Source organism: Lynx canadensis, chromosome C1 (assembly GCF_007474595.2).
Source record: "Lynx canadensis isolate LIC74 chromosome C1, mLynCan4.pri.v2, whole genome shotgun sequence".
NCBI lineage: Eukaryota > Metazoa > Chordata > Mammalia > Carnivora > Felidae > Lynx > Lynx canadensis.
This window is the reverse complement of record NC_044310.1, coordinates 186,360,706-186,377,594: the sequence shown is the minus strand read 5'-3', so window position 1 is coordinate 186,377,594 and position 16,889 is coordinate 186,360,706. Positions and strand designations below refer to the sequence as shown.

Sequence of the window (16,889 nt, the reverse complement as noted above, 5' to 3'; positions counted from 1 at the left end):
GTCAGTAGACCATGTGACTTTTGATCTCAGTGTTATGAGTTTAAGCCCCACGATGGGCATGGAGGCTACTTGAAAGAAAAGAAAAAAGAAAAGAAAAGAAAAGAAAAGAGAAAAGAAAAGAAAAAAGAAAGGAAAAGAAAAGAAGGGGAGAGAGGGAAGAAGAAAGGAAGGCAGGAAGGCAGGAAGGCAGGAAGGCAGGAAGGCAGGAAGGAAGGAAGGAAGGAAGGAGAAAGAAAGAAGACTTGAATATATTATCTACTTAGATTAATTTGTGTGTTCATCTTATTACAGAAACTGCAATAAAAGAATTGTATTTTGAAGAAGGTTGGCTTTTGGGTTAATTTTATTTTCTTTATATTCTTCCACAGTGCTTAAATTTCTTATATGATTATGTAATATATATATAATCAGAAAAAAATTCTCCAAGTGCCGTTTCATAAAATATTAAAATACAAAGGCCTGAATTTCATTTCCAAATGTGTTGTGACATACTTCCCAATGAGCTGCTTGCACATTTGGCTTGCAGAGACAATGGTGGGGCCAACATTTCCGTAGAACATTTAAAGGTCCTTAATCATGCCTATGCCATCTTCAAACTTCACACTTATCACATCATTGACAATGGCAAAGGCATTCTCCTAATGTTGGGCCAGCTAGAATCCCGGCACAAAGTGCCACTGGAAATAAAAAAAACACTCAGAATAGTGTTCATCTCCATTGTGTGCTGTATAGCAACAACTCTGATGATTAATTATAATGAAAATGATCCTGTGAATGATGTTGCTGACTATAGTATTGAGTATATGTGAGTACTGGTCCATGTGCTTTATAGGTATTAATATATTATCCTCATAACAACTCTACTCATGTCTAATTTACTAATGAGGAAACTGAGAGGTTACATAACTTGTACAAGGTCATACAGGAATGGAAGAATTGGGGTTGAAATCTAAGCAGTTTGGCTCCAGAGTCTATGTTTATCTATTTTCAAAATTTGAGTCACTACATGTAGCCTCAGGCATGTGACTTAAACTGTTTGGGTCTTAACTTTCTTTAAAATGAGAAGGTTGTGTGCCTCCGGGGCTGCTGAGAGGGGTAAGGGAAAAATCAGGAGGTGTGCTGCCTCTCAGGATGAACTAACATACCTCCACTTTTAACTGTTTTAGTTTGGTGTTCTATGTAAATTTCATGCAAACAAGGAATTTTACTCTTAAAAAAAAAAAAAAAGCTTCAAAACCACTGGATCAAATGGTCTTCCAAGTGCTTTCCAGGTTTAAATCTCTCATTCTAGGTTAAATCTCATTATTAGCGTGAAACATTAGAGTCACAAAGTAGGAAGGCATCTGTGTGGCCAGCTTCTACGGAAGTCACAATGTGGCCATGTTATGAAAGCAAATCAAATGGTCCTCTGAGAATCTGCCTCTTCCTCTGAGCAGCCCCAGAAGTCTCCCAGGGTAAGCTGGGCTCCCTCAGGGTGGGCAGTGAGTCAGGGAGCCTTTACCTGAGTAGAGTGGGGAATAGAAACAGATAACATAATCTCTTCTGACTTAAGGCTGGTTTTAGGTGATCTCTCAAGGAAATGGCTGTCTAAAGGAATCTGCTGTTCTCCTTCTATTAGAGAAAATGACCTTGATCAGAATGAATTTATCGAACTGGAGAATATGAAGCAAGGGATAGTTGTGATGAATCCGGGGAAAGAGAGAGTGCAAACTGTAAGCCAGAAGATCTGGTTTCTAGTTGCAGCTTCCATGCTGGGTCACCTTAGGCAAGTCACAGAACCGTAGGGGCTTCCAGTTCCTCATCTGCAGAATGACAGGACTGGACCAGATAATCTGAAAAGTCTTTTCTGGTTCTCAGCTCCATTACACACTACTCACAATTTTGGCCTTGAAGAACTTTAAAGCTATTTGGAAACAACTGAGTACAACATAGGTTCATAAATGGGAAAACAGGTCCAGAGGTCCAGAGGGGTTAAATGATTTGTTCAAAGTTCTATAACTGGGACAATGATGGAACAGGCGTACAAGTGGAATGCCTGCTACACAGCTTTTTTTTCTTAGACAGTTGACAATATTCTCTTACTTGAGCCACTGTATTTTCAAAAATGTGATTGTAATAAAAAAGAGGGTATCTTACATCAATAGCTCTATGAATAATATGCATTTATTGTTATTTCATTGAGTTTAAATAATTCTCTCTTGGCAAAGCTCAAGCTGTCTTTGAATAAAGAGAGAAGTAATGAGTAACATGCCCCACAATCTTGATTTTCTTTGGAAAGTTAAGTCCCTATGAGGAAAATTTCCAACTTTATAATACTCTGAAATGAAATGTGTCATAAAGCTTTAAAACCACAGACAGACATCTCACTTTAAAAAAAAATGCTTTGATACTACAATTTGGACTGTGCATAAATGTGGCCAAATAGTTAAGAAAAATTGTCCAGTGCAGTAACTTATCTGATCTGCAAGATATAGAACATCTGAAAACAGGATAATTGACCTCTGTTGCATCCTTACACTTGAGGTAATACAGATATAGCCTATATATTTGGTGAGTCTAAGTCAGATACACTTGGGTTCCTGGTTCATGCTTCATGAAAGGAGCTACCTAACTGACAGTGGTAATTATATAATAGAATGCCTAAAACTTGTCTCTTGCCTTTAGATATCAGATTGATGGGAGCATTTCCTGCTGCTAAAATGGTATTTAGGTCAGAAAAATTAGGTCTGTTCACCACATGTCCTTCTAAAGTCTAAATAAAAAAGATAACATTTTTAAAGCCAGTTATTTGACAAACAAGGAATTATGTGTACAAGGATCTTGTGCAAGTTTTTAATTCCCTTCTTTGCTTCAAAGAAAGATCTGGTATGGTTTTAGGGCAGCTAAATAGAGTCAGACAACATGTTGTGCAAGATTCCCATCCCTGACCCCAGTTCAAACTTATTGCTGAAGAAAATGTTCCTGTTCCATGTGCAGTGAAGAAGAAAATTTCTTTGAGAGCTGACTCTAGTATGAGTGTCCAATAACATTGGGGAATGTAAGGACTAGAGTCTGAGTAAATAAACACTAAAGAACTGGGCTATGTAGCATTCCCATTCAAAATGCTTACTGTATTGCTGTGTAGTAGAATTCTTCTCTGTTACTCCAAACTGTGGATAAAGTTCCTTCAGACATAGCCTTGAATGAGAACCTTTGAAGGGAGTTAAGGGGGCAAGGTGATGTTGAGAGGAACAGTGTGGTCTAGAAAAAGGGACAGAAGATGCAGAAGGTGAAAATATGTAGTGAATTTTGAGAATCAACAGAAACAGGGCCAGAGACAATTAGGAAAAATGCCCCACACCAAAGTCTCACTGAACTACCTATCATGTGTGGAATGGGCAGTGGTTCAAACCAATTACTCTTAAATCTCAAATAATAAGGAAACCTCAATAAGCTAGACAACTGGAGGACATCCAAGAATAGACATATGGGATGCACATGCTTAGAAACTGACCTTGGGGCAAAGGTCTAAGAGGAGGAACAGACATAAAAGAGTATTTTGGAAATGTAGACTCTTGTTTACTATACCTTGGCTAAAACATTTCATAGCCTGTTAGAGCTGGACAGTCCCCTTGGTTGAACTTTAACTTTTTTTCCCCCCAAGAGAGAGCATGTGAGCAGGAGAGAGGGGCAGAGGGAGAAAGAGATTTTTTAAAAGTTTTATTTATTTGAGAGGGCGAAGGGGCAGAGAGAGAGAGAGAGAGAGAGAGAGAGAGTGAGTCCCAAGCAGATTCTGCACTGTGCAGATCCTGACGTGGGGCTCCATCTCACAAACCATGAGATCATGACCTGAGCCAAGTATAAAGAGTTGGACACTTAACCGACTGAGCTACCCAGGTGCCCTGGAAAGGAAGAATCTGAGTGTGGAGCCTGACAGAGGGCTTGATCCCACAATCCTGGGATCATGACCTGAGTTGAAATCAAGAGTCAGATGTTCAACTGACTGGGCCACCCAGGCACCCTGCCGCTTCTCACTTTGGACACACACATAAATGCAGTGTGATGACTCTCATTTTGAGTACATATACCCACTCATACTCATATTGTATAGACTTGTTCAACATTGACTTGGGGTTCCCCTTCAGAGTAGTGTTTTCTAAGCAGAACATAACTATATGACTGTCTATAATTGTGGCTTATTTCATATTACACTAGAGAGCATTCTACCATATTCTTAATCTGAGCTCTGGCAAGCATCCTCAGATGCTTCAGGAGAGCACAGTAGGTCTTAGTCTTCTTTTGCTGCCCCCAAACAATAAGATGTAAGCCATCATTCAACAGAGCCAGGCCACATTCTGCACCCCTGAAAATAAGATAGGGGAATATAAACTGAAGGTGAACTATAACAAGATGCATGGGCTGCACAGAAACAATCTTCCAAATATATCTTCTCTTTTTTTTTTTTTAATTTTTTTTTTCAACGTTTATTTATTTTTGGGACAGAGAGAGACAGAGCATGAACGGGGGAGGGGCAGAGAGAGAGGGAGACACAGAATCAGAAACAGGCTCCAGGCTCCGAGCCATCAGCCCAGAGCCTGACGCGGGGCTCGAACTCACGGACCGCGAGATCGTGACCTGGCTGAAGTCGGACGCTTAACCGACTGCGCCACCCAGGCGCCCCTATATCTTCTCTTTTTATATTAACTTAGAGAAACCAAAGATAAAGATATTTTGGCAATATGCTTTATTCCCAAATATTAAGTACCAAATTCTTTTTCTCAGTCATATATATACAGTCATATATGCCATACATTTTAGGACATACCAGCGACAGATATCAGAAATTCGTTACTTTGTTAATGTGCAATTAATGTTTTCCTGAATAAATTGATCAAATATAGAAATTTCAGTTCAGATTCAATAAGACTTTTAAAAGATCATTAAGTCTAAGTGGAAAGTGACCTACACATTTGTGTTGCCCATTTGCCCTTCTTATACAGCCATCTTTTCATACTGTTTCCTTAAAAAAGCAATAAGAATAGACACCTGTCTGTACCTTGGGTCAGGTTTTTTGCAAGTGTGCTTTCAGGGAATGCTTTGAGCAGGGATGTCATCCAGTTCATGCATTCTCCAGGAGGGTAATACCAGCCCCAAAAGGGTGAAAAAAAAAATCTTGCTCTTTTGATGGATAAAGCCCTGATATACATATACTGTACATAAACAGATATATGGCCTACCTACGGTGTTAAAAACTCATGGAGGGATGATTGGGGGAAAATGCCTCTTGCTCCTTAGTGAGGCAATAATGAAAAGATTGAGAAACATTGACATAGTGTTATGGGCTCTACCTCCTCCCCAGTCCCTTCACTCCCATTCCACCCAACCAAGTCCATCCATACCTTACTTCCAACATTCTTCTGTACCAGCCCAGCCTCCCCTTGCTCCATTTCTCCCTATGAGTCAACTGATATGGACATTCCAACAAGTAAAAAAGAAAATGAATGGGCAGACTGACTTAATATTAGCAGATCAGAGGGGAAAGCAGACAATTTCTCATTTTCTGTTTACTCAATGAGGAAAACCTTATTTTTTTAATTTTTTTAATGTTTTATTTTATATTTGGGAAAGAGAGAGAGAGACAGAGACAGAGAGTGAGCAGCGGAGGGGCCGAGAGATGGAGACAGAATCTGAAGCAGGCTCCAGGCTCAGAGCTGTTAGCACAGAGCCCAACATGGGGCTCAAACTCATGAGCAGTGAGATCATGACCTGAGCTGAAGTCAGAAGCTTAACCGACTGAGCCACCCAGGTGCCCCAAGGAAAACTTTATTTTAAAGTAGAATTTTTACCTCCCATTACTTGTTATCTATTCAAATGCTGAGTTTGGATATGTTTCTCAGATAGCCTTATTTGGTGCATTGTGGGAAGGAGAACTTGACTAAAAGTAAGAAACCCTGGAATCTAGTCCTGACTTGATTGTGTGTTAGCTGTGCAAAGTTGGGGAAGTTACTTCAGTCCTTTGACTGAGAATGGAGATCCCAAGGCAACCACCTGCTATGTCTACCTTCCAGGACTGTCACGAGGATCAAAAGAAACAAGGTGTGAAAGCATTTGGTAAACTGTGAAAAGAGTATGAAGAGAAATAAGGTTGTTACAGTTAAATTTTCAAATTTTGTGTCCCAGAATTTGTGTGTGTGTGTGAATGTGTGTGGGTATAGGATGAGCCTTAAGCAAATTTATGACTCTGGCAAGAACTTTTCCTACAGGCCAGCCACTCTCTTAAGTGTCCTTATTCAGTCAGCCTCTCTCTATATGTGGAACAACCTACATCTTCCCACTGTATGGCTCCTATGACAATGCAGTATTCAGTGACATAGCTGAATAATTCAGTTTGAAAAAGCTCATAGAGGACATATAGGAGGTCATATATTCTATTAAGTGCTCAAATTAGCCCAGTGCATATAATTATTAATAGCCTACCAACAGCCAATGAAAAAGACGGTACATACCATCATCCGTGCTGTGCATAAAACATAGTTCTGGAAGCCTAAGTAGAGATATGAAAACTGGATGGAATTCATCTCTAAATTTAATGCTGGGTCCCTAAGGAGAAAATCATGTAAAGCAATTAGAAAAGAAAGTCAATGGGGGCTAACAGATGTTGCTTATGGATAATCCAGAGTGAAAATTGTGACACAAATAACACATTTGCAAAAGAAAACAACGAAGGATTCTAAAGGACATAGGTATGTATTAATTAACGTGAACTGCATTGCATTTATGAAGAGTTTAAAAAGAGAGACAGAAGTCTGGATTACCTAATCTAGACTAAGGAACTTGCTCAAAAACCACCCACCCACTGCAGTGTTCCCCATGATGAAGAGTGCATCAGGGATATTGGCTTTCAGCTCTAGAAGCTCACTGAGGTTCACGGGAATGATCCAGGTAGTCCTCTTCCCTTGGAATGTCAGCCTTGTCTTATTTGGATCTTCTGCCATTCTCTGCAGAGAAACAAAGCCAACAGGTTTTCAAGTAAGGCTGCTGAACTACATGCCATGAGTATATCTACTGCTCTGGTTGCCCAAAGGGCCTGATGGTCATTTTAGCTTTCTGGGTTGACCTAACTTGTAGTGATCAGGAAAGGGTGTCCTTGTGTGAAACTACCTAGATTGCTAATATCCATGTGGGCACCACTGAATAAACATCATTAGGAGTACCTGGGTGGCTCAGTGGGTTAAGCATCCAGCATCTGACTCTTGATTTCAGCTCAAGTCATGATCTCATGGTTCATGAGTTCAAGCCTCATGTCAGGCTCTGTACTGACAGCACAGAGCCTGCCTGGGATTCTCTCTCTCCCTCTCTCTGTCTCTCCCCTGCTGGTGCACATGCTTGCACATGCTCTCTCTCTCAAAATAAATAAATAAACTTTAAAGCAAACGAACAAAACATCATAATAGGTATCTATCAACAACAACTATAGAGTGGAATAAACCCTACCTATATTGTGAAATGAGTTTCTGAAGAGAAGGCAAAATGTCTTAGTCTGATTAAGGGGTCAGGCTTCTTGTTCTAGTTCTGCCCTAACAGTAAGTCAAAGGGGCCTCATCTTTGGGGATTAGGCATTTTGGTATGACAAAAATTGCTTATAGGCAAAATTACCCTTGAAAAAATCTCTTAAGTCATTCACTATAGTATACATTTTTTTTTTTTTACAACTCTGTCTCTCATATATACATACATATTTACATTGTGTGTGTATATACTCTTTAAATAGTGAGTCCAAATTCTCACACTCTGAGGGGGAAGTGGGGACTGTGACACTTTAGGAAGCCAGTAGAATCATATCCCTTACCTCATGCTCTCTTCTGAGTATAGTCATGGAGTGGAGTGATTAACCACATTATTTATATTATTCTTTCTATTTCTCCCCACTGAGTTGAAATCTCAGAGGCTAATAGTAAGAATAATGTAATTCCATTATAAGTATAATTTTACAAAATATCTTTAACATATCTCACAGTGTAGCTGTGTGACCTTGAGTAAGTTACTAGACTCTCTGAGCTCAGGATCTTCAAATTACGGGGTGAACCAAAGCATCTTGGAGGTCCTGGCAGCACCACGCTTAAAACTATTTATGGTGGAGCTGAACAAATTCGTAACAATGGGTTATCACATTGGACACACTTCCAACTTTTAATGTCTGAAACTCAGTCATTCCATAGCGTAATGCAAAAAGGCTTATACCATGTCATGTTATGGGACAACAAAAGTAAAGCATCTTACTATTAGTTCAGGAGGGGATCTAGGTTCCTGGAATAGAGCCAAGGGATGGAATTCATCTTCATTATACAGTTTGGTACACACCTCAACAAAACAAAACCAGATACAAATGGAACTTCAGAGTTACTGAAAGATGAACATGAATTTCTAAGTAGGAGATTTCAGAGTCAGGGCCATACCTCTGACACAAAATGGAGGTGCCAGAGCCACAGGGTGGCCCTGACTAGAATTCTTCCCACCCTCAGAGGGCTGTAATGGTTTCGTGGGTAGGTTTACTGCCTCTGGGATCCCTCTTTTGGCATCAGGAACTAGGTTTTAAGCTTCTACGCTGGGTCTCAGGTATTATTAACAGATATTTATTTGCCATGAGCATGAAGATGCACCACTGTTTACACCTCTTGTAGTACTTGTTGGGGGGGGGTGATGGTAAAGCCAGATCGAGGCACAAAAAGTTGTAATGCTTCTGAAGGAAAATGCTTCTGTGGTGATTAGCCTCATGAAAATTGTGGGCCTGCTAACTTTTGAAGCTTTTTAAGACTCTTTACTCCTTGAATTCACTCTTTTACATTACAGAACAGAAAATGAATGCATTTGGATTTATGTGGCTATTTTTCAGTCAATCCCAACTGAAGTGGAACACCAGATATTTACTTTTTCTTGTCTATTCACAAAAGATCTGTCTTCTTTTCATTTATTTATTAAAAAATTTTTAAATATTTTTATTTATTTTTGAGATAGAGACAGAGCATGAGCAGGGGAGGGGCAGAGATAGAAAGGGAGACACAGAATCTGAAGCAGACTCCAGGCTCTGGCTGTCAGCACAGAGCCCGATGCAGGGCCCAAACTCACGGACTGTGAGATCATGACTTGAGCCGAAGTCTGATGCTTGACTGACTGAGCCACCCAGGCGCCCCTTCATTTATTTATTTAAATTCAAGTTAGTTAACATATATATATTATTGGCTTCAAGAGTAGAACCCAGTGATTCATCACTTAATATAATATCCAGTATTCTTCCCAATGAGTGCCCTCCTTAATGCCCATCACCCATTTAGCCCAGCCCTGTATCCAATATCCCTACAGCAAACCTCAGTGCGTTCTCTGTATTTAAGAGTATCTTATGGTTTGCCTCCCTTTCTGTTTTTATCTTATTCTTCCTTCCCTTCCCCTATGTTCAGCTGCTGTTTTTTCTTAAATTCCACAATAAGTGAAATCATATGTTATCTTTCTCTGAGTGACTTATCTCACTTAGCATAATATACTCTAGTTCCATCCTTATTGTTGCAAATGGCAAGGTTTCATTCATTTTGATCGCTGAGTAGTATTTCATTGCATGCATATATATATATGTATATAAAGAAGATGTGGTGTATGTATGTGTGTGTGTATATATATACGTATATATATACACACACACATACATACACCACATCTTCTTTATTCATTCATCAGTTGATGGACATTGGGCTTTTCCCATAATTTGGCTACTGTTGATAGAACTGCTATAAACACGGGGGTGCATGTACCCCTTCAAATCAGCATTTTTGTGTCCTTTGGATAAATACCTTGTAGTGGAATTGCTGGGTCATAGGGTAGTTCTATTTTTTAATTTTTTGAGGAACCTCTATACTGTTTTCCAGAGTGACCGCACCAGTTTACATTCCCACCAGCTGTGCAAAAGGGTTCCACATCTTTGCCAACATCTACTGTTTCCTGAGTTGTTAATTTTAGCCATCCTTACAGGTGTGATATGGTATCTCATTGTGGTTTTGATTTATATTTCTTTGATGTTGAGTGAGTTGAGCATCTTTTCATGTGTCTGTTAGCAATGTGGATGTCTTCTTTGGAAAAATGCTTGTTTATGTCTTTTGCCCATTTCTTCACTGTATTATTTGTGGTTTTTGGGTGTTGAGTTTGATAAGTTCTTTATAGATTTTGGATACTAACCCTTCAAAAAGATCTCTCTTCTTGATCCACGCAACACTTTCCTGATCCTTTCATTCCACAAACAGTTGATTCCTTAGGAAGTAATGCAAGAATTTAAAACAAATTCTTTTGTCAATTCATAAAACCACCAACCTAGTACTCACAGTCCCCAAGGGCAGGGGGACTATGGAAGGAACTATGGAAGAAGTAACAGAGCAGGTCCTTGCCTTCAAGGGCTCTGTAATGGGATGGAGCAGAGAACAAGGTATTCCATCACTGAACAATTAGAGAAAATTACAGGGAATGTGCAACCATGCTATAAATAGGGTCTTGTTAATGTGTCATCCAAATCCCAGGGGATCATGAAGGAGGTCAGAGGCTGGTGGGGTCAGCCAGCTAAGGCTTCCACTCGGGGTGAGGTAAATGGAGTAGTTAACAAAGTGATAATTAAAAAAAAAAAACACAAAAAAAGATGGCTATTATAAACAGTGATACAGCATGTATCTTTAATGAAGTCCTGAGAAGGCAAACTGCATTTAAGACTTTCTATACACAAATAAAAATAAACTGAAAATCTGAGTTTATTTGGGTATTGTTGAAGATATTCTGAATTATTGGCATGATTCTAGTCCCAAACCATTTTACCTTAATTTTCAGGACATTTCATGCAGAACAAAAGTAGTGTTTTTGGCCTGAATTCACCGGTCACTTACTTCAATTGTGACTTAATCTTTTCATTCCTGTTTGTCCTATTCATGTGTAGGCACAACCGAAGGGTCTGGGTGGTTTGGAGACCTAAGGTTTGACTTCATCTATGGAGTCAAGGAGACCTTGGTTCTAGTTCCTGCTTTAACAGGTACTAACTAGGTTGAGTTTGTTAAATTAGGAAAATAAAACCCATCTCAAACATTTAAATCAAACAGGTTTGTTTGATTTAAATATGCAAAAGGTATGCACAGTATCTGACACACAGGAAGTGCTACAGAGGTGGTGGCTGATATTTTTACCTATAAGGTAATTTTCTACAGACTTAAGGAGGGATTTGGATTTTCTGACAATGCTGTACATGATAAAGGAACGAATGACAAATGGCTAAATGTGGGGATCCAAGTGAGTGAGATAATAATATCTATTTTTGTATAGGTAGGCTTTGTCTCCAGGAAAACAATCATGTAGTATTAGGTTAAATGATATGAAGTTGCTATTTTTGTGGGCCAAAATGGTGCAATACTGGTCATGCATATGGTTCAACATAATAGTATCTTGCCCAGGATTCCAAATGGCTGTAGTTTCTAAAGCTTTTCAGATCTTCATTACTGGCCTAAAAGCAGATTTTTTCCCAAAGACTTTGGTATGTGGAATTAATTTGTGTTCTTTGAATTATTTTTGGTCAACCAAAATTATATAAAATTAATTTTGCCATAAAAAATGGGAAAACACCTTAATGGAAACCTTGTTGATATTTAACATTCTGAAAACTTAATATATCTCAAAACTATACCCTCCCCCACCCATACCACACACTAAATCACCTTTTCCAATTCCCTTCATCTTATCTTGTTTCTTAATCTCTTAATTTTGAGGGTGACTTGGATTTCGTCCTCACTATATCCTTTATTGTCTGGAGGTTATGATTCTGGCAATCCCATTCCTGAAAGTCATCTTTCTGGGTCCATATCTTCCCAACTGGTCTAGGTCCTCATTCCTTCACATATGGGAGATTGCACTAGTCCATGCCCTCATCCCCACCATGTCTTTCCAGGCTTATCCTTCTTACTGGCAGGTGCCAAGAATTTTCCCTTTGAAATACTATTCCTGTGTTACTCCTAGACAATGACTATATATTGGTTATCAGCTTTAGTTGTAAATTCATCAGCCAAGAATGATATATTTTTATTCTCTAATGCTTCAGCCACAACAATTTATTAGCTGAATCTTGGACATTTTTCTTTTTCCTACTTCCATGCATTTTCTTACATGGAATTTTCTACTGGTCCCTCTTCACTCATTCATTCCTATCATTTCTTTTAAGACCTAGCTCAAAACTCCCCTTCTCCAATGTTTCCTTTGTGTCTCCCCTTCCTACTCATTAATTTTCTTTAGTCCATGTTCCTTCAAAACTGATATACATGGTATAGGGGATATATTGAACTTTTAATATTTTGCTTTTCAATTATTCTTTTATTATTTCTTAGTCTATATTTTATTTTCTTTCTTTAATAGAGTTTGCATTTCTTGAAGTCATGGACCATGTACTTTACTTCTTAGGAAAGTGCCAATTTAGGGCTATAAACAGGATAGATGTTAAAGATTTATTTAAAAAATACCAACAGTGGCATTCAACAACTTTCATTGGTTAGAAAGGTCAAGATAAGGGTATTTTAGAAATAATTGAATGCAATAGATAATTTTATGCAAGCATTCATCCATGTACTAAATCAACTGAAATAAATTTTTAAAATTTAACTTACCACACAGAAAGTTTTTCTACTTTCTACAATTGGGTGGTATCTAGTACAGTAGCACAAATGACCTGATAAAGAAGAGATCAATTTTAAGGAATGATAAAAAAAATATTACTTATTTGTGCTTCATTTTTTTTCAATGAGATAGCTTTATGAGTAATTGGATTCTTGTTTCCCAAATCAGTCAAATGGCTCTTCGGAACACAGATATTCATCACAAAAAACTCTTGTGATTACATATTCTTCCGGAAATATCACAAAGCTCTCCATAATTTTTCCAACCAACTCTTCCTGCCTTATATCCCACCCATGCCCAAATTCATGTAAACTGCAACCCCATAACATCTCATATGTGGCCCTTTGTTAAGCTTTTCTTACATAGTCTTTTCTCTCTCACATGTTTTCTTAGGGAAAATATGTCCATTTGTCAGGGCGCCTGCCCCCTTTTCCATGGGGTCTGCTCTAACACCCCAGCCAGAGCTGTACCACTCACTATCTGGATCCTTCTACAGGCCTATCACCAACTATGCTAGAGTAGGGTCATTTAGGTATATGCTTCACCTCCCTCATTAGATCTTAAGTTCCTGAAGAAGGCAAGGAGTGTTTTAGATGTTCACCAACCCTTCCAGTACAGCACAGTGTTCAATAAGTATTGATTGTTTTAATCAGTCAACACTTCCAAAGTATGATGGACAAGGTAAGGAAATCATTATATTTTTATGTAGTATATTCACAATTTGCAGCTAGTATAAATGATATTTATGTAGTGGTTTTAATAACATGAAAAAATTCTTATGTTATAGTGTTAAAATTGTATATAGAATATAAAATCATATATACAGTAGCCACAGTATTGGCTAAAATAAGAAAACAAAAAATATGCATAGAAAAGACTGAAAGGGAACAGAAGTATCTGATTGTGGTTGTTTCTTAGGGACAGAAATATGAATGAATTTTATTTCCCTGTCTTTTAATTTTGTTTTGCATTTTTCATAATAAGAACATGCTAGTTTTGTACTAAAAATAAATAGAAAATTATCATGTTCAAATACAGTTTAAAAATTTCAGAAGCAATATAAATGTGTGGATTTGATAAGTTTAAACATCCAGAAGGGTAAAAGCTTGCTGCCAGTGGGTCATGGGGAAACTTGGTTAACAGGTATACTCTTTTTTTTTTTTTAAGAACAAGAATAGTTTAGGAAGAAACTGCACAATCAAGAATGGATTCAGACTCCATAATCTATCTTTCCTTTTGCTAAGAAGAATGTAGAAGTATGTAAATTAAGAATCTCTCTTTGGAGTAGAGGAAAGGAGCTGAAATGTCTAAAATATAACTACATGGCATGAAATACAAGTATTTAAGAGGCAAAGGACAACTTCTCTCTGATAAACTATAAGCAAACATTAAAGGCTAGAGAGAACTAGTATGAGACTTTTTGTTTTGTTTTTGTCTTGGCCACATAATCAGTGACAAGTCTACAAGCACTAGGAAAGGCCCACCACAGGAATGCTAATAGTACCCACTGCAGAAATTCTTCTGATTCTAAGAGGAAAAAGGATGGAAATTACAAAAAAATGTTTTTCCTTAGTCTTGAAGAGAAAGACAAAATTAAATGAAGTGGTGATTTATATCAGTTGACCATTTTAGAAGGTATATGTGATACCTAACTGCATTTCTTTGAATTTTATGTTATTGTTTTCCTTAAAATATAAACATGAAGGTTATCAGTGTGGCTAGCATTTATAATTCTAGAAAGAGCTCAAACAAATGGATTGTGAACCAAAATATAATCTCCAAATTACCACACTCAGCATAAGGTTATCTACTTCATCAATTTAGCCAAATTTTACAATGCCACCTCCTGATGGTTGTTATGTGAATTACAGACACAGAATCTGAGAACAAATAATCCATCTCTCTAAGACTGTCCGTGCATATTAAAAAAAAAAAAAAGACAAATCACAAGATCTCTGCTTTTAAAAGCTCTCAATTCCTCACTAGTGTGGATTATTTCATTGGACAAAGATTATCCATTCAGGTTGGGTTAACATAACTGCAACCATAAGCCAGAGTTTTAATAGTACTTCATAAGAAACTAAAAAGAAGAAGTGAAGAAGTTGTTGAGTGAAGAAGTTGTTGAGAAACAAGGGAAAATATTAGAGAATTTTTATATACCAGTTACCATAACATTTAAGTTGCATTTTTACTTTGTTTTAGTCTACATCTTTCATCATAAAACTGAATTTCTGTCTAGGTCTGTTTACTGAAAGGGAAAAGAGCTCTCTTACAATATTTAGAGGTTTGCTTTCACAGCTTTCTTCTAAGAACTGGGGACCAGTTATCTTGGAAGTGATAGGTTTGTTATAGAAAACTACATTTGTTAACATGTTCTTTTTGTGTGCGTGTAGAAAATTGTGTTTGTTCATAAATTCGATAGTTATTTCATTTTGGGAGACAGAATTGCTTCAAATGTTTTTAAATAAACATTTTTCAAATAGCATAACCCCTAGATGAAAGTCAAATACTTCACCAGTAGCCCAACTGAAAGGGCAGCTATTGTTCTGTTTTAGAGAGAAATATGGCTGTGTTGGATTTATTGCTAGATGGCAAGTTGTTTCAGTTGTGGCATATAACCTGGCTGTAAATGTGATGGTAAAATTTAGCAATTGAATCTCTGGGAAAAAAGCTCTAACTTACAGCTTCTATTAATTTTAGGAGTAAAAATACTTTCACCATGGCTGATATGCTTCCAATGTGATGTCACTGAATGTGGATCTGGGAAGAGATGCACATAGCATACCACTATGTGGTATTTCTACCATGTAGATAAATAAACATACATAGCCTCAAGAGCATAGATAATAGTAAAATCATTAGAAAATTATGAATGTTGATACTTATTAGCTTTTTAAAAGAATATTATTTATGTAAAGTCTGTTTAATTTTTAATAATGGCTGTGTTTAAAGACTGGCTAACAAAATCCCTCAAAATTGAATATTTGGTTCTCACAAGCCAATACAGACCTGTCCAGGGCACTACTGAACAAATCTAGCATCTGTACTATCAAGGTTTGAGAGAAAGAAATCTGATAAGCTGCAGCATTAGTTCCATAACTGTTAAGGTGATGATCCAAGTGTGGGGTAAGATCTGAATAAGACCAAAAAGTTTATGGCTGAAAGACATACACTATCACCAATGCCCATCAATGGTAACACATTGTCCGGTAACACATTGTCTTAGCCTTCATGTTCCAAACACAATCTTCTAACAGAAGGAATTTCAAGGGAAACTATGGCTATTCATAATTTTCTTTCCACACACTGCTTTCAAAGCTTAACCTCTGTAGAAGTTCTTATTCAGCATATAAAAATAACATTTTATTTCTTTAAAAAGTCCTCTAAACTCTAGTGAATGCTTTGTTATTTTTGTTGTGTTTTATTGTAGTATGGTGTCAGTTACTTAAGAAACATTTGGGAAGTATTTATACACATAGTTTGCCTCTTACTCAGGGTTCACTAATTTCAAAATGTGGTGGACAACTAATTTCTGTTATAAACTTCTGCTTTCTTATTTCACTTTCTTTTCTTGTCAGACTGGACTGTTCTTGTTTTAATTTAGGGCAAGGATGGGGTTGAGAAGTTAAGATATATTAAAATCAATGAAGGAATCTTGGTTGATATACCAATCTCTAAAAAGACCCTTTGCTATGAATCACTGAATCTGACAAAATGAAAGTTTAGAAGCACAAAAGATTTCAAAGTTGGTGACCTAACTGGAGTACAGTAGACTACGTATTGTTGGATCCCGTTGGCTAGTATCTTGTTGAAGATTTTTTCATCCATGTTCATCAGGGAAATTATTCACCACAACCAAGTGGGATTTAAATCCTGGGATGCAGGGCTGGTTCAATATCTGTAAAAAAAAAATCAATGTGACACATCACATCAATAAAAGACAGGACGAGAACCACATGATCCTCTCAATAGATGTAGAGAAAGAATTTGACAAAATATAGCATCCCTTCTTGATAAAAACCCTCAAGAAAGTGGGGATAGGAGGATCATACCTCAAGATCATAAAAGCCATATATGAAAGACCCAATGCTAATATCATCCTCAAGGGGGAAAAACTGAGAGCTTTCTCCCTAAGGTCAGGAACACTACAGGGATGTCCACTCTCACCACTGTTATTTAACATAGTATTGGAAGTCTTAGCCTCAGCAATCAGAAAACACAAAGGA

The 16,889-nt window shown here is 37.5% G+C and overlaps 1 pseudogene; it reads right to left on the bottom strand.

Moving 5' to 3' along the window:
* The window catches only part of LOC115519897, a 74,857-nt pseudogene that overhangs the window by 44,703 nt on the left and 13,265 nt on the right, over positions 1–16,889 (bottom strand).